The sequence below is a fragment of the Bos javanicus genome, chromosome 3 (assembly GCF_032452875.1).
Source record: "Bos javanicus breed banteng chromosome 3, ARS-OSU_banteng_1.0, whole genome shotgun sequence".
In the NCBI taxonomy this organism is placed as follows: Eukaryota; Metazoa; Chordata; class Mammalia; order Artiodactyla; family Bovidae; genus Bos; species Bos javanicus.
The window spans coordinates 102,431,041-102,455,499 of record NC_083870.1 but is presented as its reverse complement, the minus strand read 5'-3'; the positions used below and the strand labels follow the sequence as shown (position 1 = coordinate 102,455,499).

The following is a 24,459-nucleotide window of genomic DNA, read 5'->3' as shown; positions in this document are numbered from 1 at the left end:
AAGTAGTTTTTATACCTTAAGTTATGCATAGAGGATAATGGGGGAAGGGGTAGAGTCATGCAGCAAGCCAGGCTTTCTTCCTGCAGACTTATCATATGCAAAAGCTTAGGTGATTTGCATCATCTTCTGGCCCGGAGGCCTGTTAACATTTTAAGACCTTTTCTTCAGAAAACTTATTTTTCTCTAAAGGTGATTGGTCAGGAGCCACCCTCCAAAAGCATTAGATAAAGTTGCATTCCTACAGAGCAAAGGTGTGGTGGGCTATAACAAGAAAAAGAATTAACTCAAGGGTCCCAGGTTACAAACATTAAAGCTACTACTTATACCAATTATATTAATCAATACATTGCCAGGGACACAGCAGGTAAGGGATATGGAAACTTAGCAGCAAACATTGGCCCAACAAGTGAAAATCCCTTCACCAATACAATTTCTAATCAATCTTTTAACTACTCAAAAGAATGTGTGTTTAGACAGTTTAGAACATCTCCTGCCTCTCACAGTTGGGAGGCTCTGAACAATCACATGTGGCCGGAAAAACCTATTCAGGCAGGCTAGAGGATTTCCAAAGGAGTTTGTAGGTTAAACACTGTCACACCCAGGAATTATTAACTGGAACTGTAAGCTAACTCTTTTTCAGAGAGAGGTAGTGGGGGACAGCCCCCCGTAAAGTCAGAGGTGTAGGTGAGAGCACAAAGCAGAAAGTAGGCAGACTCTGGTTTTGGGTGTAAATGCTCGAGAATTTCCAGGGGGACTCCTGAAGCTCGATCCCGCCTTTGCGTATGCCGAGCCTCCTTCCTCATGACCTTTGTCATGGGCGGGGTTCCTCACGCTGGCTCCCGGCAGTGATAGAATTCCAGTTGAGCTATTCCAGATCCTGAAAGATGATGCTGTGGAAAGTGCTGCACTCAATATGCAATATGCAATATGCACTCAATATGCAATATGCCGGCTCCCGGCAGCTGCCAGAGCTCTAAGTGGATTAGGGCAATAAGTCAATAAAGAGGAAACAGTTGATATTCACAGCCTGGGCTCTCATACTCAGTTGGTCCACAGAACCTCAAGCTGTGAACTCTGTCTAAGGTACTCCAAACTGGCCATGCCTCCAAGCATGATAAAAGCAAATGCAATTCCTCTCTGGAGGAAGACATGAATTTCTCATGAATAACTTTTCAAGGAAATGAACGGCTCACAGGAAAAAATAACTAAGCACACAAGGAAATAACACTTCTTTAGAGAGAACCATGAACAACAACAGATGACAGAGGGGGACCCACAAAGACTTCCGAAATTGGAGTTATCAGACACAGTTTATAAAGTAATTAGATACTCTGTATTTAAGGAAATAAAGATAAGATTGAACGATACATGTAATAGGGGCTTCCCAGGTGGTCAGTGGTAAAGAATCTGCCTGCCAATGCCAGAGACACAGGACAACAGGTTCGATCCCTGGGTTGGGACAGTCCCTTGGAGAAGGAAATGGCAACCTGCTCCAATATTCTTACCTGGAAAAATTCCATACATGGAGGAGACTGGCAGGCTACAGTCCATGGGGTTGGAAAGATTTGGACATGACTGAGCAATTGAGCACAAGCATTCATACATGTAATACGGAACTATAAAAAGCAAAGTATTAGATTAGAAAGACAGAATTGAAAAATACAGTGACCAAAATGAAAACCTCAGTAGATGTATTTAGCAGCAGGTTCAGTTCAGTGCAGTCACTCAGTCGTGTCTGACTCTTTGCGACCCCATGAATCGCAGCACGCCAGGCCTCCCTGTCCATCACCAACTCCAGGAATTCATTCAAACTCATGTCCATCGAGTCGGTGATGCCATCCAGCCATCTTATCCTCTGTTGTCCCCTTCTCCTCCTGCCCCCAATCCCTCCCAGCATCAGAGTCTTTTCCAATGAGTCAACTCTTCGCATGAGGTGGCCAAAGTATTGGAATTTCAGCCTCAGCATCAGTCCTTCCAATGAACACCCAGGACTGATTTCCTTTAGAATGGACTGGTTGGATCTCCTTGCTGTCCAAGGGACTCTCAAGAGTCTTCTCCAACACCACAGTTCAAAAGCATCAATTCTTCGGTGCTCAGCTTTCTTCACAGTCCAACTCTCACATCCATACATGACCACTGGAAAAACCATAGCCTTGACTAGATGGACCTTTGTTGGCAAAGTAATGTCTCTGCTTTTGAATATGCTATCTAGGTTGGTCATAACTTTCCTTCCCAGGAGTAAGCGTCTTTTAATTTCATGTCTGTAGTCACCATCTGCAGTGATTTTGGAGCCCAGAAAAATAAAGTCTGACATTGTTTCTACTGTTTCCCCATCTATTTCCCATGAAGTGATGGGACCAGATGCCATGATCTTCATTTTCTGAATATTGAGCTTTAAGCCAACTTTTTCACTCTCCTTTTTCACTTTCATCAAGAGGCTTTTTAGTTCCTCTTCACTTTCTGCCATAAGGGTGGTGTCATCTGCATATCTGAGGTTATTGATATTTCTCCTGGCAATCTTGATTCCAATTTGTGCTTCTTCCAGCCCAGCGTTTCTCATGATGTACTCTGCATATAAGTTAAATAAGCAGAGTGACAATATACAGCCTTGACGTACTCCTTTTCCTATTTGGAACCAATCTGTTGTTCCATATCCAGTTCTAACTCTTGCTTCCTGACCTGCATATAGATTTCTCAAGAGGCAGGTCAGGTGGTCTGGTATTCCCATCTCTTGAAGAATTTTCCACAGTTTGTTGTGATCCACACAGTCAAAGGCTTTGGCATAGTCAATAAAGCAGAAATAGATGTTTTTCTGGAACTCTCTTGCTTTTTCCATGATCCAGTGGATATTGGCAATTTGATCTCTGGTTCCTCTGCCTTTTCTAAAACCAGCTTGAACATCTGGAATTTCACGGTTCCCGTATTGCTGAAGCCTGGCTTGTAGAATTTTGAGCATTACTTTACTAGCGTGTGAGATGAGTGCAATTGTGCAGTAGTTTGAGCATTCTTTGGCATTGCCTTTCTTTGGGATTGGAATGAAAACTGACCTTTTCCAGTCCTGTGGCCACTGCTGAGTTTTCCAAAATTGCTGGCATATTGAGTGCAGCACTTTCACAGCATCATCTCTTTCAGAATTTGAAATAGCTCAACTGGAATTCCATCATCTTCACTAACTTTGTTCGTAGTGATGCTTCCTAAGGCCCACTTGACTTCACATTCCAGGATATCTGGCTCTAGGTGAGTGATCACACCATTGTGATTATCTTGGTCATGAAGATCTTTTTTGTATAGTTCTTCTGTGTATTCTTGCCACCTCTTCTTAATATCTTCTGCTTCTGTTAGGTCCATACCATTTCTGTCCTTTATCGAGCCCATCTTTGCATGAAATGTTCCCTTGGTATCTCTAATTTTCTTGAAGAAATCTCTAGTCTTTCCCATTCTGTTGTTTTCCTCTATTTCTTTGCATTGATCGCTGAGGAAGGCTTTCTTATCTCTCCTTGCTATTCTTTGAAACTCTGTATTCAGATGCTTATATCTTTCTTTTTCTCCTTTGCTTTTCACTTCTTTTCACAGCTATTTGTAAGGCCTCCCCAGACAGCCATTTTGCTTTTTTGCATTTCTTTTCCATGGGGATGGTCTTGATCCCTGTCTCCTGTACAATGTCACGAACCTCATTCCATAGTTCATCAGGCACTCTATCTATCAGATCTAGGCCCTTAAATCTATTTCTCACTTCCACTGTATAATCATAAGGGATTTGATTTAGGTCATACCTGAATGGTCTAGTGGTTTTCCCTACTTTCTTCAATTTAAGTCTGAATTTGGCAATAAGGAGTTCATGATCTGAGCCACAGTCAGCTCCTGGTCTTGTTTTTGCTGACTGTATAGAGCTTCTCCATCTTTGGCTGCAAAGAATATAATCAATCTGATTTCGGTGTTGACCATCTGATGATGTCCATGTGTAGAGTCTTCTCTTGTGTTGTTGTAAAAGGGTGTTTGCTATTACCAGTGCATTCTTTTGGCAAAACTCTATTAGCCCTTGCCCTGCTTCATTCCGTATTCCAAGGCCAAATTTACCTGTTACCCCAGGTGTTTCTTGACTTCCTACTTTTGCATTCCAGTCCCCTATAATGAAAAGGACATCTTTTTTTGGGTGTTAGTTCTAAAAGGTCTTGTAGGTCTTCATGGAACTGTTCAGCTTCAGCTTCTTAGTACTATTGGTTGGGGCATAGGCTTGGATTACCGTGATATTGAATGGTTTCCCTTGGAAACGAACAGAAATCATTCTGTTGTTTTTGAGATTGCATCCAAGTACTGCATTGGATTAGATACAACTAGCAGCAGATTAGATACAACTAAAGACAGGATTAGTGACCTGGAAGCTAAGTCAGAGGAAGTGACCTATAACAAGATTGTCCAGCTCTTTTTGTAGAGTCAGATGGTCAATATCTCTGAGTTTTGGGAGTTTTGCTATCTCTGTCACACCTGTCTCCGCTGATGTGTTGTGGAAGCAACCATAGATAACACATACAGATGAGTATGGCTTAGCTGTATTCCAACAAAACTTTTTATTTATGGACACTGAAATTTTAATTTAATGTTATTTTTATGTCATTAAGTATTATTCTTCTAATTTTTAAACCCACCATTGAAAATGTAAAAGACATTCTTATCTCACAGAAACAGATAGTGGGTCAGATTTGGCTCACAAATCATACATGCTGGCCCTTCACTGAGAATGCAGCACAGATATATCTGCATGGGAATTGCCTCTCCACCCCAGGTGTTTTTTATTCTTGAAATTCTATTGCAGTTGACCCTTGAACTGAAGTGCATCCACTTATATGTGGATTTTTTTCAACAGTACACAGTTCAGTACTATACAATCTGTGACTGAATGAATTGGAGCACGCAGAATCATGGATATGGAGGAACCACATATGTGGTTATATGCAGATTTATATGTGCAGATTTTGACTGTGTGGAGGGTCAGCACCCCTAACCACTTGTTTTTCAAGGGTAAGCTGTTTATACAAATACATTTAAAATACCTCTATATCAAATGACACTTCAAAAACCTGGAAAGAAGTATCTTGGATTTTTTTTTTTGTTCTTCATTATATTCTTCTAATTATGTTTTTGTGTAATAAGTGGTTTCTGTTTCCTTTGAGAATTCCCTGCTGCTTGTGTCTTTATGACAAAATCACTTGTCAGGACTATGAAAATTGTTCAGAATACTTATGGAGCTGTACAAGATCTTTTCCTTTAACAGCAGGCTGTATTCTTCAGGAAGGCAGTATTTTTTTGGAGGTTAAAAATGTGGACTGTGGAATCAGATGTGGATTTTTAAAGCCCCGTTCCACATCTTACTAGCTGTAATCTTGAGTGAGTTATTTAACCGCTAGCCTGTTTCCTAGTATAAAGTGGGGATAAAAGTAATCACCCAAGGTTGAGATACAACCTGTGCTGTACCCTTATCAGTGTCTGGTAACCTGGGAAGCATATACCCCAAAATGAGACCTGAACCTCAGCTTGCCTCCTGCTTTACGCCCCAGACTTCATTTATTCACTTGTTCACTTAGAAAATATTTCTTGAAAAAAAAAAAAAAAAGAAAATATTTCTTGAGTACTGACTGTATGGTTTGTTATTGGGATAAAACTGAAAATTCTAAGCCACATGAACAGCCTTACAGGCTTGGTTGGAAAGGATGTGTTGTGAGCTGAAGTGTAAGTGAAGCGGGAGGGAGTGAATGAGAACAGCAGGAGAGGGAAGAAAGTAGTACTTCTGGATAGTATGAGCAATGAACAGGCTTTCATTTTGGTTCATATTTATTCATTTATTTGGCTGTGCCGGGTCTCTGTTGAGGCATGTGGGATCTAGTTCCTGACCAGGGATCAAACCTGGGCCCCTTGCCTTGGGAGCATGGAGTCTTAGCCACTGGACCACCAGGGAAGTCCCTGGTTTTTTTTTTTTTGGTAAAGAAAGATGACATACTAGTGACTCAGAAGCATAAATGGAGTACAAAGAGGGTATGAGGGATCTTCAGATGCATAGGGTATAGAAGAAAGAGCTGCCTCCATCACAAGGCTGTAGAGGAAATGGTGTTTTCAGGGGAGACCCAGGTTTCTATGAAATTAGAAGATGGAAGGAACATTCACTGAAGAAGTTGAGGCTGTAAGGAAATGAGGCCTTACGGGAGACAATGGTGAGTTATAGTATGGTGATGGGAGAGAGAAGTGAGAGACTGGACCAAGGAGAAGCAGAGAGCAGTGACTTGGGCACAAAAGAACTGATGAGGGTGGCATTGAGGGAGTAAATAACAGGATGTGAGGGTGGCAGGTTGGGTTTTGTTGGCCTCATAGTTGTCCAAGAATTGTCCGAGAACATGTGTTCCCTGGAGGTTGGGCACTCAGGCTGCTCCATGCACTCAGCTGCAGCTCAATTGGATGATACCTCCAGAAGTTTCAAGTCTGGCCCCTGGAGAGACTCTGGGTTCTCTAAAAGGAATCTACTGTGCCAAGTGGAGGGTCCTAGAACAGGGCTCAGGCTTGCGGGCTGTGCCCAGACATTGAGAGAAGAGAGAAGCGCTTTCTCATTCATTCACAGCTTCTTAGGTAGCTACCATGTGTCAGCAATCTTCTGTGCTCTGTGGATATACCAGTGAACAGGTGGTCAGTAAATGGAAAGTGTGATCAACAAGCTTTGCAGTATCTTGGAAGGTGATGAGTGCTGTGGAAGAAGATAGAGCAGGACAAGGGAATGCTGGAGACGAGACTGCACGTTTAAATGGGATAGTCAGGGCAATCCTCCTTAAAAGGTAGATTTTAGCAAAGACTCAACAAAAGAGAGGGAGTGAGGCCTGCCAGTATCTGGAAGCAGAGCCCTCGGACAGAACCCTGAGGAAATCTCAGTCTCAATTATGAGGAAGATGACACCAGGAGCCGGGAATGTGCCCATCAGTCCAGCGGACACAAGAGCCATCTGGAGCCGTGAAGGCACCAGAGCCCGGTGTCCAGGTGTGTTTTTCCTAAGCTGATGTCAGCCTTCTGGAAGCTGATTTAATTAAATGGAAGTGTCATCTGTTTCAGCTGGGTGTGGGTGTGTGCTCTGGGAAAGCTCCTGTCTGCTGCCACAGTGTGGGGTTTTATGGTTGCCATGTGGGCAAGAGCATGGAGGCTTTAATGTTCAGCCTCATTTCATAAGGAATTCTGTGTGAAGATACAAGGATATGGAAGCCAAAACCAACAACTTTTAACTCCCAAAGGCTTGTGAAAACCAAACCAATCAAGAAAGACCTATAAACATGGGGTAGTCTAAAACACATGTTGAGGCATAGCTTACTGTTTCCAGAACAGACTGCCAAATCCCCTATGGCTGCCAGGATAAAGTGTTTATTGAGCAGCTACTACATACCCAGGGCCATACTAGGTACTTTCTGTGTTACCTGTTCCTCAAAACAGCCACTCAGATGACCTCATCCAGTCTCATGTCTTGTTGTTATTCAGTCCTAAGTCGTGTCTGACTCTTTGTGACCCCCATGGGCTGCAGCCTGCCAGGCTCATCTGTCCTCCACTATCTCCTGAAGTTTGCTCAAATTCATATCCATGGAGGCGGTGATGCTATCTAACCATCCTACCATCTGCCACTCCTTCTCTTTTTGCCTTCAGCCTTCCCTAGCATCAGGGTCTTTTTCAGTGAGTCAGCTTTGCATCAGGTAGCCAAAGTATTGGAGCTTCAGCTTCAGCAACAGTCCTTCCAATGAATATTTAGGGTTGATTTTCTTTAGGATTGCCTGGTTTGATATTGCAGTGCAAAGGACTCTCCAGAGTCTTCTCCAGCACCACAGTTTGAAAACATCAGTTCTTCTATGCTCAGCCTTTTTTATAGTCCAACTCTCACCTCCATACATGACTACTGGAAAAACCATAGCCTTGACTAGACAGACCTTTGTTGGCAAAGTGATGTCTCTGCTTTTTAATACACTGTCTAGATTTGTCATCACTTTCCTTCCGAGGAGCAAGTATCGTTTAATTTCATGCTGCAGTCACCGTCTGCAGTGATTTTGAAGTCCAAGAAAATAAAATCTGTCACTGCTTCCACTTTTTCTGCTTCTATTTGTCATGAAGTGATAGGACCAGATGCCATGATCTTAGTTTTTTGAATGTTGAGTTTTAAGTCAGCTTTTTCACTCTCCTGTTTCACCCTCACCAAGAGGTTCTTTAGTTCCTCTTCACTTTGCCATTAAAGCAGTATCCAACAACGCAAGAGACGACTCTACACATGGACATCCCCAGATGATCGACACCAAAATCAGATTGATTATATTCTTTGCAGCCAAAGATGGAGAAGCTGTATTCAGTCAGCAAAAACAAGACCTGGAACTGACTGTGACTCAAATTGTGAGGTCCTTATTGCAAAATTCAGGCTTAAATTGAAGACAGTAGGGAGTACCGCTAGGCCATTCAGGTATGACTGAAATCAAATCCCTTATGATTACACCGTGGAGGTGATGAATAGATTCAAGGGATTAGATCTGGTAGACAGAGTGCCTGAAGAGCTCATGGCTTACATGTCATCTATATGCTGAGGACTCCCAAATTTATAGTTCAATCTCTTCTCTTTCCCCACACTCCATACTCATTTATCCAGTGGCCTCCTTTACTTGAATGTATATTAGGCATCTTACATTTAACATGTCCAGAAAAAAACCTCCTGATTCATACCCCCTGCCTCCCAGATCTTGCCTACCCAAGTAAATGGCAACCTCATCCTTCCACTTGTTCAGGTCAAAGATCATAGCATCATATGTTTAACACCAAACTGCTGCTGCTGCTGCTAAGTTGCATCAGTCGTATCCAACTCTGTGCGACCCCATAGACAGCAGCCCACCAGGCCTCCCCATCCCTGGGATTCTCCAGGCAAGAACACTGGAGTGGGTTGCCATTTCCTTCTGCAATGCATGAAAGTGAAAAGTGAAAGTGAAGTCGTTCAGTCGTGTCCAACTCCTGGCGACCCCATGGACTGTAGCCTACCAGGCTCCTCCATCCATAGGATTTTCCAGGCAAGAGTACTGGAGTGGGTTGCCATTGCCTTCTCCATAACACCAAACTAGTCATCAACAAACTCTATTGGCTTTACCGTACATACCTCTAGATCCAACCGCTTCTCACTACATCCAGCACTGTTAACTCTGTGCAGCAGCCGTAACGTCCTCATACCTCATTGTTGCATTCTAGCTTCTCTCCTTGCTTTCCCACTTGCCACCCTAAGGTCTACTTGCATACTGAAGCCCAGTGATCCTGTTACAGTGCAAGATAGATCTGGTTACTTAAGTGATCGGAACTCTCTCATGGCTCTTCATTTCTCTTTGACTAAAAGTCAGAGTTTGTTTGACTGTGCTGGGTCTTAGCTGCAGCACACAGGGTCTTCAATTTTCATTGCGGCATGAGGACTCTTTAGTTGCAGCTTTCAAATTCGATTAGTTGTGGCATGTAGGATCCAGTTCCTTGACCAGGGTTAGAACCTGGGCCCCCTGCATTGGGAGCGTGGAGTCTTAGCCACTGGACCACAAGGGAAATCTCAAAGTCAGAGTTTCTACCATGCTCCACCAAGACCCTACACAGTCTTGACCCCTGTTTTCTTACTACTCTCCTTGTTTATTATTCCCTACTGGCCTCCTTGGCCAGTGCTCAGTCATGTCTTGTGCTCAGTCCTGTCTGACTCTTTGCAACCCCATGAACAATAGCCCACCAGGCTTCTCTGTCCATGGGATTTTACCAGCAAGAATACTGGAGTGGGTTGCCATTTCCTCCCCCAGGGATCCTGCTCCTCCAACCCAGGGATCAAACCTATGTCTCCTGTGATGGCAGGTGGATTCTTTACTACTGTGCTACCTCGGAAGCCCATTCTGGAGTCCTTGCTGTTCCTAAAATACTCCCAGGTCAATCTTGGCATTTACTCCTTCTTTTATTTGGGACACTCTTTTCCAGATACCTACAGAGATCGCATTCTCTCTCACCTCTTCAGACCTTAGCTCAAATGTCCCTTTCTTAGTGAAGTCTCCCCTGACTGTGCCATTTAAAATTATAACCCATCCCCCATTGGCATTCCTCTTCCCTTTACTTTGTCATTTTACTCCAGTGTTTATCACTATTGGAAATCCACTTACTTGTTGATTGTCTGTCTCCTCCCACTTAAGGTGTGTGTTTTGGGGCGGGGGGAGTTAATTTGTTCACTACTGTTTCCTACCACCTAAAACATTGCCTAGTGCTTACTGATTGCTTAATAAATATTTGTTGGTTGAATGCGTGAGTTGGCAGATCACTCTCTGAAGTAGGCGGTATTAAATGAGAAACTAATCATAGAAGTAATTTCCTTGTGTTCACAGAAGTACAGGTGATGAAGCCAGCATTCAAAATGTTCTCAGCCTGGCACCAAACATCCTACTTGTCTCGATGTTCAACATCGCTTTCTATTTTTTACCCCCAAATTTGCACTGTCAATTTGATCCTAAATTTGAACCACTATATAGTAAACTTTATCAAGGCAGGAACTGTGAATGTCCTGCTCACAGATCCATCCCCAACGCTAGTATAACGTTTGTGGTGAATAGTAAATATTCAATAAATGTTTGTTAAATCAGTTAAAGACAGAGGAAGAAGCTCTGAGAAAGAATAGTGCCATCTTTAATAACAAAGCCCAGATTCCCCCCAGTATTGGAAGATTTGGGGATATGGGAGCGCATGAATGTGGACTCCCCTTGCCTTTAATCCTGAGTTTCACCATCTCCTGGAGGGTCTCTCACTTAAGAGCCTGCTTTCACCATTGTGTTGACTCCAGAGAGCACAGGTTCTCTTTAATACTTTAAAAAGAGAAATAATAACAGAAACAACAAAACTTTTCTCTTGGTTTCTCTTAGCAAAGCTAAAAATATTTCACTACAGATTCAACAAGGACAACAGGTAAATAAACCTTGAGAGTAAAAGAAACTCAAAATAGTCTGGTTTGCAAAATTCAGAGTTCTGTCTCTCCTGTAGACAGCTGAAGCCACGGCCATACTTAGTTCACAAGAGGAGAGCACAGCATTGCAGGACTTGACTGGGTTCTTAGCTTGGTGACTTCTAGCCTGTTTCACAACTCACTGTTCGCATTTCTTCCTAGATTTCTTGATACCTATGTGGTCAAGATCTTAAAAGTCAAATTCCCACTTGGTAGCTCATCCAGAGCTCTCAGCACAGTGGTTCTTAACCTTGACCTTGGAATCACCAGGGGAGCTTAAAAAATTACTGATGCCTGCCTCCCACCCCTTAAAGATTCTGAAGTCATTGACTTGAGGTGTGGCCTAGGCATTGGGATTCTTAAAGTTCCCCATGTGAGTCTAATACTGCTCTAAAACAGTGCATTTCCTGTCTGAGGAACTCACTTTCCCAGGTGAGTGATACCAAAAATAAACTCACCTTTAAGGGGAGGCCCCTGCTTGTACATAGGACATGTCTATATACAGTATTTCTCAACCCAGGATCTTGCCACCCAGAGTCCTGGTTTAGTTGATTAGGAATCAGACTCAATTACCTTTATGTTTAAAAGTTCCACCAGGTGATTCTAACATGTCAGGGTTGAGACCCAGGGTATCACCTTCAAGCCTATCACTATAACCATATCTGAATACAGTGTAATAACTACTGCAGAATGTAGTATTAGTTTTGCTAGGGCAGTCAGATTGTGAGTACGTTATTTCTTTTGAGCTTACATTTTCTGTATTGTCCTTATATACCTTTTTAATGAAAAAGTACATTGGGATGTGCCTTCTTTTCTGTAATTAAAAAAAAGCTTCCATTATGCTCTCTAGGTCTCTAAATACTATTTTCAAAAATCCATTTTATATTAATTTTTGGCTATCAACCCTTTCTCTAGTTTTTTCTTCAGAGTCTTTTAAAATCTGAATCAATTTCAGAGTTTCTTGTACATTCTGTTGGCCTACTTAAATAGTTCTTCATTTTGTATAACTGAAATAAATATTTGTGTAAAAACTTAATATCTGTCTTTTCTGTGCTGTCAAAACTCCATGATGTCTAAGGATGAGACATGATAAGTCTGGAGGAATGGGCAGACCAAATCATACAGGGCTTTGGAGGAGACAGTAAGAAGTTTGGGCTTCTTGAAGACAAAAGATGCCATTGAAGTATTTTAAGGAGTTGAAAAACATAATTAGTTTGACTTGTAGGAAGATGATTTGGGCTGCAGGAAAGTATATGGGTTGGAGAGGAACAGAAATGGAAAGGAAAATAAGACTTAGGAGGCCATCATAGGAACAAAGAGTAGAAATCAGTAGAGAAAAATCAACAAAATCAAAAGCTGATTCTTTGACAGTATTAATAAAATCAATAAACCTCTAACCAGGTTAACCAAGAAAAAAAGAGAGAAGACACAAATTAACTAATGTCAGAAATGAAAGAGGGATCACCACTACTGATCCCAGGGATTTTAAAAGGGTCATAAAGGACTATTGTGAACAACTCTGCCTGCAATAGACCAATTCCTTGGAAGACACAAACTACCAAAACTCATGCAAAAGAAATAGATCATCTGAAAAGGCCTGTATTTACCAAGGAAATTGAATCAATAATCAACCTTCCAAAACAAAAACACAGTAAAAAGAGGTTCAGATGGTTTCACTGGTGACTTCTAGCCAACATTTAAGGAAAAGATGATACCAGTTCTCTACAATCTCTTCCAGAAAAATAGAAGCAGAAGGAACACTTCCTAATTTGTTTTGTGAAGCCAGCATTACTCTGAAACCAAAACCAGATAAAGACATTATAAGAAAACTACAGACCAATATCTTTCATGAACATAATGCAAAAATTCTCAACATATATTAGCATGTTGAATCTAACAGTGTATAAGAAGAACCATACATCTTAATGAAGTGGGATTTATTCCAGATATACAAGGTTAGTTCAACATTAGAATATCACTTACTGTGTTGCATCACATCAGGCTACAGAAGAAAAGCCATATGATTATATCTGTAAGATGCAAAAAAGCACTTGATACAATTCAACATCCAATCATGATTTTAGGAAAAACTCTCAGCAAAATAGGAATAGAAAGAAGCTTGCTCAGTTAGACAAAGAACATCTACAAAAAAATCAATACCTAACATCTTGCTTGATAATAAGAAACTAGATGTGGTGTTGGTGGTTTAGTCGCTAAGTTGTGTTTGACTTCTTTGCAACCCCATGGGCTTGTAGCCTGCCAGGCTACTCTGTCCATGGAGTTTTCCAGGCAAGAATACTGGAGTAGGTTGCCATTTCCTTCTCCAGGGGATCTTCATGACCCTGGGATTGAACATGCATCTCCTGCATTGCAGGTGAATTCTTTATTGCTGAGCCACCAGGGGAGCCCTGAGAAATCCAAGTTTGGGAAAAAGACAGTGTCCCTCTTTACTATTCCTATTCAGCATTATGCTGAAAGGTCTGCTGCTGCGTTGCTTCAGTCGTGTCTGACTCTGTGCAACCCCACAGATGGCAGCCCACCAGGCTGCTCTGTCCCTGGGATTCTCCAGGCAAGAATATTGGGGTGGGTTGCCATTTCCTTCTCCAGAGCATTCATGCATGCTAAGTCGCTTCAGTTGTGTCCAACTCTGTGCGACCCTATGGATAGCAGCCCTTCAGGCTCCACTGTCCACAGGATTTTCCAGGCAAGAATATTGGAGTAGGTTGCCATTTCCTTCTCCCGCTGAAAGGTCTAGCTAACAGTAAAGGAAATAAAAGGCATAGACATTAGGAAGGAAGAAATAAAATTGTCTTTGTTCACAAATGATGTGATTGACTATGTAGAAAATTCCAGAGAATTGGCAAAAAACTCCTGGAACTAACTAGCAGTTAGTTGCAAAGAAGCAGGATACAAGGTTAATATACAAAAGTCGGTTGCTTTCCTATATACCAGAAATGAACAATTGGAATTTGAAATTAAAACACAATATCATTTATATCGTCACATACACAAAAACATACATATAGAAAGATCCAACACTGTTTAGATGGCGATTCCTCCTAACTTGATCTATAGGTTCAACATAATCTCAGTTAAAATCCTGGTGAGTTATTTTATGGATAGCAACAAACTTATTTAAAAATATTATTGACCAGAGGAGTTTTGCAGAAACTAATGCCTGAAGTGTTAATACCGTCTCCAGTCAATAATGTGTTAAAGTTTATATAGAAAGGCAAGCAACTGAGAATAGTCCACATAATAACTGATAAAGAAGAGTAAAGTTGAAAGACTGATCCTACATTAGAGTTACAAGAAAGCTACAATAATTAGGAAAGCATGGTATTGGCAAAAGAATAGACAAACAGACCAATGGAATAGAGTAGAGTACAGAAATAGAAATTCACAAATACAGTCAATTGATCTGTGACAGAGGAGCATAGGCAAGGCAATGGAATCTTAATGTAAATCACAGAACATCTAGAAGGTAACAAGAGAAAATCTATGTGACCTTGGATTTGACAATGAGTTTTTAGATACAAAACCAAAAGTGCAATTCATGAAAGAAAAAAAATCAGTAACCTGGCTTACCAAAATTAAAAACTTTTCTTCTGTGAAAGAAACTGATAAAAGAATAAAAACGCAAGCCACGAATTAGAAAAAATACTTGCAAAACACTTGTTTAATGAAAGACTTATTCAGAATATACAAAGAACTCTTAAAACTCAACAATAAGAAGACAACAAACCCAGGTAGAAATGGGCCAGAGACCTTACTAGATGCCTCATCTGACAAGATATACAGAAAGCAAATAAACACACAAAAAGATGCTCATGTCATGTGTCATTGTTGCTGTTGTTTAGTAGTAAGTTGTGTCTGACTCTTTTGTGACCCCAGGGACTGTAGCCCACCAGTCTCCTCTGTCCATGGGATTTCCCAGGCAAGAATACTGAAATGGATTGCCATGCCCTCCTCCAGGGTATCTTCCCAACCCAGGGATTGAACCCATTTCTCTTACATTGGCAGGCAGATTCTTTACCACTGAGCCACCAGGGAAACTGCGTGTGTCATTAGGGAAATGCAAATTAAAACAAGAATAAAATATCCCCACACACCTATTAGAATGGCTAAAATCCAAGACACTGACACACCAAATGTGGGCAGGGATGATGAACAACAGGAAGTCTCATTCATTGCTGGCAGGAATGCAGAATGGTTCAGCCATTTTGGCAAGGTGTTATAAAAGCTAAACATAGTCTGAAGAGCAATTACTCTTGTAGGTATTTACCCAGTTGAGGTGAAAACTTACGTCTATACAAAAACTGCACAGAAATATTGCAGTATGGCACAAATGTTGCACATTATTCTAGTCTGTACAGTAATAAAGGCCTTTTTGTTTAATTACCTTTAAAACATTTTTAATTGCCAACAACTGGGAGGAACTGAGATAGCCTTCATTACATAAGTGGATAAACAAACTGTAGTACATCCAGGCAATGGACTATTATTTGACACTAAAAAGAAATGTACTATCAAGCCATGAGCAGGTATGGAGGAGCCTTAAATGTATATTGCTAAATGAAGGAAGCCAGTCTGAGAAGTCTACATAGTGCATGGTTTCAACTGTATGACATTCTGGAAAAGGAAAAATTAAAGAGATCAGTAAATACTATGCTACAGTTCTTATGAGATTTAGCCTTCCCATTGAGCTCAGATATGGACTGGCCAGTTGAAGACAAGACCTTGTGTTAGAGATGTTTGCCTCATTTCAGTGGCCCTCCTTCTCTGTTCCCAGGAGCCTCCTGATCTCCCTACCTATAGAGCAGAAATTTGGAGACAGCCAAGTGAGTTGGAACAGTTTTTTTCCTCATTAAATTAGTGAAATTATGATGATAATTCAGGTGATCTAGAAGCAGTAAAAGTAGAAGTCAAACATTAAAAGAGTAGAAACCGTTACTGACATTTGTATAACCTTTAAACAATGTTCTGACCTCCATTGTTGCAAGAAACCATTTGATCTTCCCATCAGTCCTATTTATTTTAGCTATTTTAAGAGTTAAGGGAACTGATTATCTCATGCCTGAGGTTACACAACTAGTAAGTGTAAGAGTTACTTTCTTAAACTCCAGTCTTTTTACCTTTAAGCCCACTGTTCTTTCTACCAAAGCAAGCAAAGGCTTTGGTGGGAAAAAAGGATGGATTTTAGAATCAGTTTCCCTTGTCAAGAATGATAATAAATAGTAGAGCTGCTCCAAGGATATGCAGAAAGTGCAAGTGAAAGTTGCTTAGTCGTGTCTGACTCTTTGTGACCCCATGGACTATACAGTCCATGGAATTCTCCAGGCCAGAAGACTGGAGTGGGTAGACATTTCCTTCTCATGGGATCTTCCCAACCCAGGGATCATACCCAGGTCTCCTGCATTGCAGGCTGATTTTTTACCAGCTGAGCCACCAGGGAAGCCCAAGAATACTGGACTAAGTAGCCTATTCCTTCTCCAGAAGATCTTCCCAACCCAGGAATCGAACAAGGGTCTCTGGCATTGCAGGTGGATTCTTTACCAGCTGAGATACCAGGGAAGCCCTAGGATGTGTGGAGCCCCAGCTAAATATTTTTGTAAGGTCTCTGCTGTATAAACAAGTCCATCCACTTGAGATGTAATGGTTTATTGATGAGGATTTAGAACAACACAGGAAAGAAGAGATACTTAGATTTGTGTTTATTATTGAATCAGTACACCTGAAGTATCTTTAGAGTATCCAGATACTCTCTCTTTCTGGTTCAGGGACCATCTCATCTTTTTTTTTTTTTTTAATTGTCAGGTATATCATTCCTGACTAATTTCACATCTTCTACCACTAAAAAAGGTAGCAGTACTCTTATTATTTACAGTGCCAGGACTTTCTGGAACCTGTTTTATAGAAACAATGTAGATCTTCTTATCTCTTCAGTTCTCTAGTTCCCTTTATTTCATGCTGGTTACATCATTAATCTTGATACCACACGACGTTATCCTGCATGCTGCCCACAAATACTGGATTCCAGCAACTCTGAAAGTTGTGACTGCACTTTGTTGACAATGACCATAAATGTAAGTCTTAACCAGAGTATGCAGGGGAAACGTGAATTGTAATTAGTTTTGTGGCCATGTTAAACTTACCATATGAAACTACCCAGACTGAATCACGAAGTAGAAAATCCTAACAGACCAATTAGGACTAAGGAGATTGAATCAGTGTTCAGAAGCCTCTCGACAAACAGAAGTCCAGAACCAGATGGCTTCACTGGTGAATTCTACCAAACATTTAAAGAAGATCTAATACCAATCTTTCTCTAACTTTTCCAAAAAGTGGAAGAGGAGGGGACACTTTCAAACTCATTTTATGAGGTCAGCACTAATCCTGATACCAAAATCAGACAAAGACACTACAAGAAAAGAAAATTACAGGCCAATATCTTTGATGAACATAGATATAAAAATCCTCAACAAAATTTTAGCAAACTGAATTCAACAGTACATTAGAAGAATCATACACTGTGATTATTCCAGGGATCCAGGGATGGTGCAACATCCATAAATCAATTGATGTGATACACCACATTAATAAAATGAAGGGAAACATCGTATGATCATCTCAGTAGATGCAAAAGAAGCATTTGACAAAATTTAACATCCATTCATAATAAAAGCTCTCAACAAAGTGAGTATAAAAAGTAATGTAACTCAACATAATAAAGGCCGCTTCCCTGGTGGCTCAGAGGTTAAAGCATCTGCCTCCAATGCAGGAGACCAGGTTCGATCCCTGGGTCAGGAAGATCCCTGGAGAAGGAAATGATAACCCACTCCAGTATTCTTGCCTGGAAAATCCCATGGACGGAGAAGTCTGGTAGGCTACAGTCCATGGGGTTGCAAAGAGTCAGACACAACTGAGCGACTTCACTTTCTTTCTTTCTTTATGATAAGCCCACAGATAACATCATACTCCATGGTAAAAAAGCTGAGTCTTTCCTCTAAGATCAGGAACGAAACAAAGATGTCCACTCTTGCCACTTTTTTTCCATCGTAGTACCAGAAGTCCTAGCCAAAACAGTTAGGCAAGAAAAAGAAAAGGCATCCAAATTGAAAAGGAAAAAGTAAAACTGTCTATACTTGCAGATGACTTAACATTCCTAAAGATTCCACCAAAAATAAAAACAAACCTGTCAGAAGTATTTTTAAAAATTCAGTAAAGTTGCAGGATACAAAATCAGTATATTAAAATCAACTGTGTTTCTATACACTAATAATGAACTATCAGAAAGAGAAATTAAGAAAACAATCCCATATACAATTGCATCAAAAAGAATAAAATACCTCAGAATAAATTTAGTTGAGGAGATGAAAGATTTTACACTGAAAACTATAAGACACTGATGAAAGAAATTGAAGATGCAAATAAATGGAACAATATTTCATACTGATGGATTGGAAGAATTAATACTGTTAAAATGCCCATTGTATCCAAAACAACCTACAGATTCAATGTAATCCCTACCGAAGTTTATCCTTTGAAAATTTGTAGAACAGCACATCTTCCAACCATGCTTCTCTCAGCCCCACGTGCCTGGATCTAAGGGCTCTTCTGCCTCAGAGGATTCCTGTAAAGCTATATTAGGTAATTAGGTCAACTGTCTGGCGCATAGTTTATGTTCAATAAATGCTAATTCCTCTGTTCTTTTCACTACCACCCAGAAGAGTGTGCATTGGAGAGTGGAATGGAGAAAAAAGAGGCTTCCCAGGTGGCACAGCAGTAAAGAATCAGCTGTGAATTCAGGAGACACATGAGATGCAGATTGGATCCCTGGGTCGGGAAGATCCCGTGGAGCAGGAAATGGCAACCTACTCCAGTATTCTTGCTTGGAAAATCCCATGGACAGAGGAGCCTGGCGGGCTACAGTCCATGGGGTTGCAAAGAGTCAGACATGACTGAGTGACTAAACACACACACACACACACACAACACACACACATGTAGAAACAAAATTGGAGTAATCAAAAGAGATTCCTGGTGGAGAGTCTTGGTGAGAACTACCTGTATAGCTCAGGCTAAAAGCATTTGCAAGAGCTTCCTGGAAAGCATCCTCCCAGCCAAAATGAAGTAAAGTAACAGGGCCTTGGAGACAAAGAGAAACTGCAGTAATGTCAGCTTCAGAATCACTGATCAGAGAGCAGAATGGCTGATTTGCTGAGAAGGTATTGCAGTGCCCAATAACAGGAGCTGAGAGGCAGGGCCTCCAGAGCTGAGAAATACCCTAAATTCCAGATGACACAGATCAAGCAGTCCCTGTTCTCTTAAAGAGGCATAAGACAGTGCCACCAAGTTGACCATAGATCACTCTAAGTGGGCAACACTGTATAGAAGCCCAAGTCTGCAGTGGAGTTCACAAAGAGCAAAGGGTCAGTGATGCCCAGGGCAGGACAGATCGGCACACCCCAAATGTGGGTGAATGGAAAGACTGAAGATAATTTAAGAAGAGCCAGCAGACCTGTAGTCACGGAGGGAGAGGCAGTCAGAGGAGATAGAAATTATCCTGAGGGAGAAAGCTCTATATCTTGGAGCTTGAAAGGATCTTTGGCAGTATTCAATAACCTTTCTTACATAAAAGTGTTTCGGGGAAAAGAAAATGAAAATGTTTAGTGACAGGCTAGGATTACTATAGCTAACCTAAGCTGCTTCTGCCATTTCCCAAATCATGTCACTATTCCATAGGCGTCTCTCTAGTCGTTGGAAAAGTGCATCTTCGCCCAGGAGGCTCAGGAGGACAGAACTGAAGATGCAGTGGCGGGATGAGCTCTGTGCTGAGGACTCTTTGCTGTGTGTTCATCATGCCAGCCCTCTCAGCACAGTCATATGTTGACTGGCTACCTTAATTAAGTTGCTATGTTTGCTTGATAAGAAGCTAATACTTGTTAACTACGGTTTGTCAGGCTGTGTGCTGGGTATGTTACATTTATGGTCTTGTTTCATTCTCACAACCAGTTCTTTGAACTGCTTCTAGTAAACTAGCTCAGGGAAGGAGTAAGGGGGCACAATAGGGGGCTGCTCTAAGTTCAGTCTTCTCTGAGATGTTCTAGAAATTAGGCCATTGGTCATGAGATGCCCATCACTGATCTACAGAGTCCTAACCCTCAAAGTCCACTCTTCATTTTCCCCATCCCCACCCCACCTCACCCCCACCCTTCCTGTCAGTTCACCTTCCAAGTCAAGGTAACCAACTGAGTTCAGTCCAACAAACATTTTGCCAGGTACTCATACTCTCAGTGCCATGCATGGTACTTTGTGATGGGCACTATGCTCAGGTTTCATGGTCTGGGAGAGAAAGATGTCTAAATGGATAGTTACTCGTCAGGGTGACAAGTGCTAGGCCGTATTCCCATCCTAGACATCATTGTATCTCTAACCCCAGGCCAGCATCTAGGGCATAACAACAGCAAGACTGTTAGAGTTAGCATGTACCGAGGGAGAGGGAGACCTATGTGCCAGGAATTGCACTAAGCACTTTATTCTCAGTGTAATCCTCCCCACAATTTTATGAAGAGTTAGTGTCATTCCAGTTTTAAAGATGTGGAAATTAAGTCATAGAGCAATTAAATAACATGCCCAGTTAGTAAGTGGTGGAGCCAGGCTATAGGCCCAAGCAGAGGGACTCTGTTGCCTCTGAATATCTGCTGAGTGACTGAGTGAATGAGAGGACAGAAGGCCAGGAGGTGGGAAAGACAGAGAACATGGGAACCAGTGAGCAAGGTCAGGTGAAGGTCAGTGCTAGGTAAAATGAGGTCCACAGGCATGGGAGGCTGGTTCTGCTTGGCAGCGGAAGCCATCACGATAGATTTCCTGAAGGAAGTGGTGCTTAACTGAATGTTCAAGATAAATAGGTGGTCACTGGCTAGGGGAGGGCAGGGTAGACAGAGCTAAGCCAGCCCTTCTACTTTCCCCCTCTCACCTTCTCCAAGACTTCTCCAACGGTCCCACCTCTACTGCCCCATGCATGAGTTTTCCTCTTATTCTAACCAGCTTATATGCATGCTAAAGATTTTCCTAACCTCAAAAAAAAAAATCTTTCCCTGTGCTTTCCCTCCAGCTATTGCCCCGTTTCATTGTCTCCCTTTGTAACAAAACTTATAAAAATAGAAGTCTATTATTCCCTGGCTCCAATTCTGTTTTCTCTTAAACCCAATGAAATCACCATTTCACTCCCACTCCGGTGAAACAGCTCTGCTCAAGGTCGAGAGTAACCCCCGTGTTGGCAGATCCAGCCATCAATCCTATGGCCACCTCCTCCCAGGCCCCACACAACGTTCGATGCAGTTGGTCCCTGCATCCTCCTTAAGACCCTTCCTTCCTTTGCCAACTGAGACATCACACTCTCTCCTGGGTATTTTTCCATCTCAGGCGCTGCTTCTTTCAGCCTTTTGCCATGCTCCTCCTCACCTCCCAAATGTTGATCATGAAAATACACATGGTGATCAAGGGCACTCTCCCACTGGAAATCATTTAGGACTCTCTCCAGGACAGAATCCACACTTGAGCCCAGTATTCGAAGCCGGCACCGTCTTGCCGCCTGCCTCTGCCACCTCACCTTTCATGAAGTATTTGTGTGGCGCTCTGGAGACCAGCCAGCCCCTCCAGATGTCCTTTCTCACCACATCCTCCAAGATCCCTGGGAATCGAGTGGTTCCCATTGGCAGATGAAGAAGCTGAGAATCAGATTGTCCTTCCTTTGCCCAAGGTCACAGAGCTTGCAATGTCCTTTGTGAAAGTTTCTAATTCCAGGTCCTGTGTTCTTCCCACTTACAACCCGTTTGTTGTTTGACCTGATTCCTTAAACTCGGTGCTTCTCAGTGAAGCAGAGGCATGGAAGTCTGGTTCCTTCTTTTAGGTGCCAGCTTCTCCATCTGGATCTCCTCTGAAGAGCGCAGTGGTTTACACTCTTCACCCCAGGCGCTTGGTAGGCACGTTTGCAGGACAATGGGTGCTCTTACTGGTCCACATGCTAAATCTCCCCAAATGAAAGGCCAGCTGCAGAGCACGAGAAGAACAAGGGTTGAATGATTTGATCAGACATCTGTGGGGGCCTCCTGGCATTTGGAGTGTGAGCGCCTTAGAGAAACTAACCATTCTGGCCCGAGGGAGTTGGAGACAGTTAATCTTGGTGGTTCTGACCGCTCACTGCCCCAGAGGTCCCAGCCTGCTGCATGACTCAGAGTCCCCAACACTCCCCCTATTCTTCTCTCACTGGGATAGTTGGGAGGCCATTTCTAAGGCATTTTAATTTGGTAATAGCTTGACATGGCCCGCTATGCCCAGGGCTGTGTGTTTTAGAAGTTACTGTTGCTTTCTCAGTGGGGGAGTTGGTTTTGAGCTGCTCCATCCGGGACATCTGACTGCCCTTCGTAGCCATGGGAAGAGCCTTTCCTGTTGGAGTCTGGCCTCCCATGCTCCTGCTTGTCTGGGCTTTTTCTTCTCCATTATGGATTACCTGAGTGCACAGACCTTGGACTATTCCATAGCCCAATTCTTTTTTTTTTTTTAATTTTTAAACATTATTATACAATTTTTAGAGACTACTTCCCACTAATGCTTGTTACAAAATATTGGCTATGTTCCCTGTGTTGTACAATACATCCTTGAACCAGTCTTACACCCTATAGTTTGTATCTCCCACTCTCCCACCCCTGTTTTGCCCATCCGCACCCTTCCCTCTGGTAACCACTAGTTTGTTCTCTATATCTGTGAGTCTGCTTGTTTTTCGTTATATTCCCTAGTTTGTTGTATTTTTTAGATTCCACATAATCATGATACCATGCGGAATTTGTGTTCCCCTGTCTGACTTATTTGACTTAGCATCATGCCCTCCAGGTCCATCTGTGTTTCTGTACATCCACAGCCCTGATCCTTGAGGAACTTCGCCAGAAGTTGATGGTGTTTATTAGAGAGGAAAGATTTGGCTGAAGGTTCGCTGTTGTACATGCATTTCTACGTGCATTTCTGCAATGCACTGTGTTAAAGAGGCAATGGCCATCCATCTTTCCTTTGCTTTGTGGAACTTTCTGGAATTCACAAAGACCATAGGAACCAACAGTAAGAGGCAGGCAAGGGGATGGGGGGCCATGAGGGACTCTTGGTGCCTCACTAAATGTTACACACTGCCAGAGAGCTTCTCTACCCCATCTTCAGCTGCACTGACCGCTCGTGCTGTCCCTGGACTCTGTGCGACTCTCTGTGATGGCACTGACTGGGATCCACGCCAGGGCGGTGTCCTGTTAAGAGCTCCTGCACTCATGTCAGAGAAAGATAGGTTCAAATAGTATCCAGAACTTACTAGTTGTATGACCTTGAATAAGTCTCTTCATCTTTCTGAGCTTCTATGTAAATTAATAATTAACAGCACCCTACTCACATGGCTATTGAGAAGAATAATTGAAGAAACCTGTAATGTTCCTGTCACTGTGCCTAGTCCAGAAGTTTCCAGTAGGTTCAGTAGTTGCACTGAAGTTTATGTTTCATTTCTGAAATACAGTTGTTTCCATAAGAAAATACTGTTATGTAAATTCTCTTGTTAAACCCTTGACCTTTTTTTGCCTGCAAAATAAAGGCCCAACTATGACTTGTCACTCAGCATTTGTATTTGCATTTCAGGCTTTAAATTTCATTGTTAGGGAAGACTAAGAAAATGTAGATTTCTAGAAGAAAATGCATGTAGATACAGATGAGAGTTTGTCTAAATTCAATGAGCAGTGGCTCCGTATAAGGCCCTGGGCCAGGATCACAGGGCTGAGGAAATCATACATGATACACGCTAGGCAGTGGCATCATGGTTTCTGGCTGTCCTGTACAGGCACCAACCTCCCCCACCCCATACCCACTGCACCCCTGTCCCTGTAGAAGGCAGCCCCAAGGGAAGACTTGCTGCAGGGCCCTGGCACAGCAGAGCAGCTGGGCATCAGTGTGCTGGCAGCTGGCCCAAGGATGGAGGCGGGGGAGGTTGGGGCTGGGAACTGGCCAGCAGCCAGACCTCCCTCAGGTGCCCCAGCAGTCACGGAATGGGTCCTGTTCTTCCGCTTTGGTTTTCTCTAGACTGCACTGAGCAGGGTTTGGGGAGGCAGGGCAGTGACTCCAGCCCCATGTGGAACCCATACAGATGTTGAAGACCAGAGAAGTGAGATGACTTGACTACAGTCACGCAGCAACAGATCCAGGGCTAGAACTCAAAAGCCTTCTGAAAGATAGTCAGCGCTGTCTGACTTGTGGACTCCTGAGATTGCCTTATTTCCAGTGCAAGTGCACTGAGATTGTCAGTGAGAGTTCCTTCAGAAAATCGATGGGGTCTTCTGTGTGCCCATTCTCTGTGCAAGGAACTGGGCTTACAGGGTTAAATCAGACCCTGACTTTGGGAATTCACAGCGCCATGAGGGAGACATAGT

General features: G+C 42.4%; 1 protein-coding gene across 11 annotated transcripts in view; it reads left to right on the top strand.

The window, feature by feature from the left end:
• Positions 1 to 24,459, top strand: part of ST3GAL3 (ST3 beta-galactoside alpha-2,3-sialyltransferase 3) — a 214,112-nt gene that overhangs the window by 115,080 nt on the left and 74,573 nt on the right. The gene's annotated exons all lie outside the window — the stretch shown is intronic.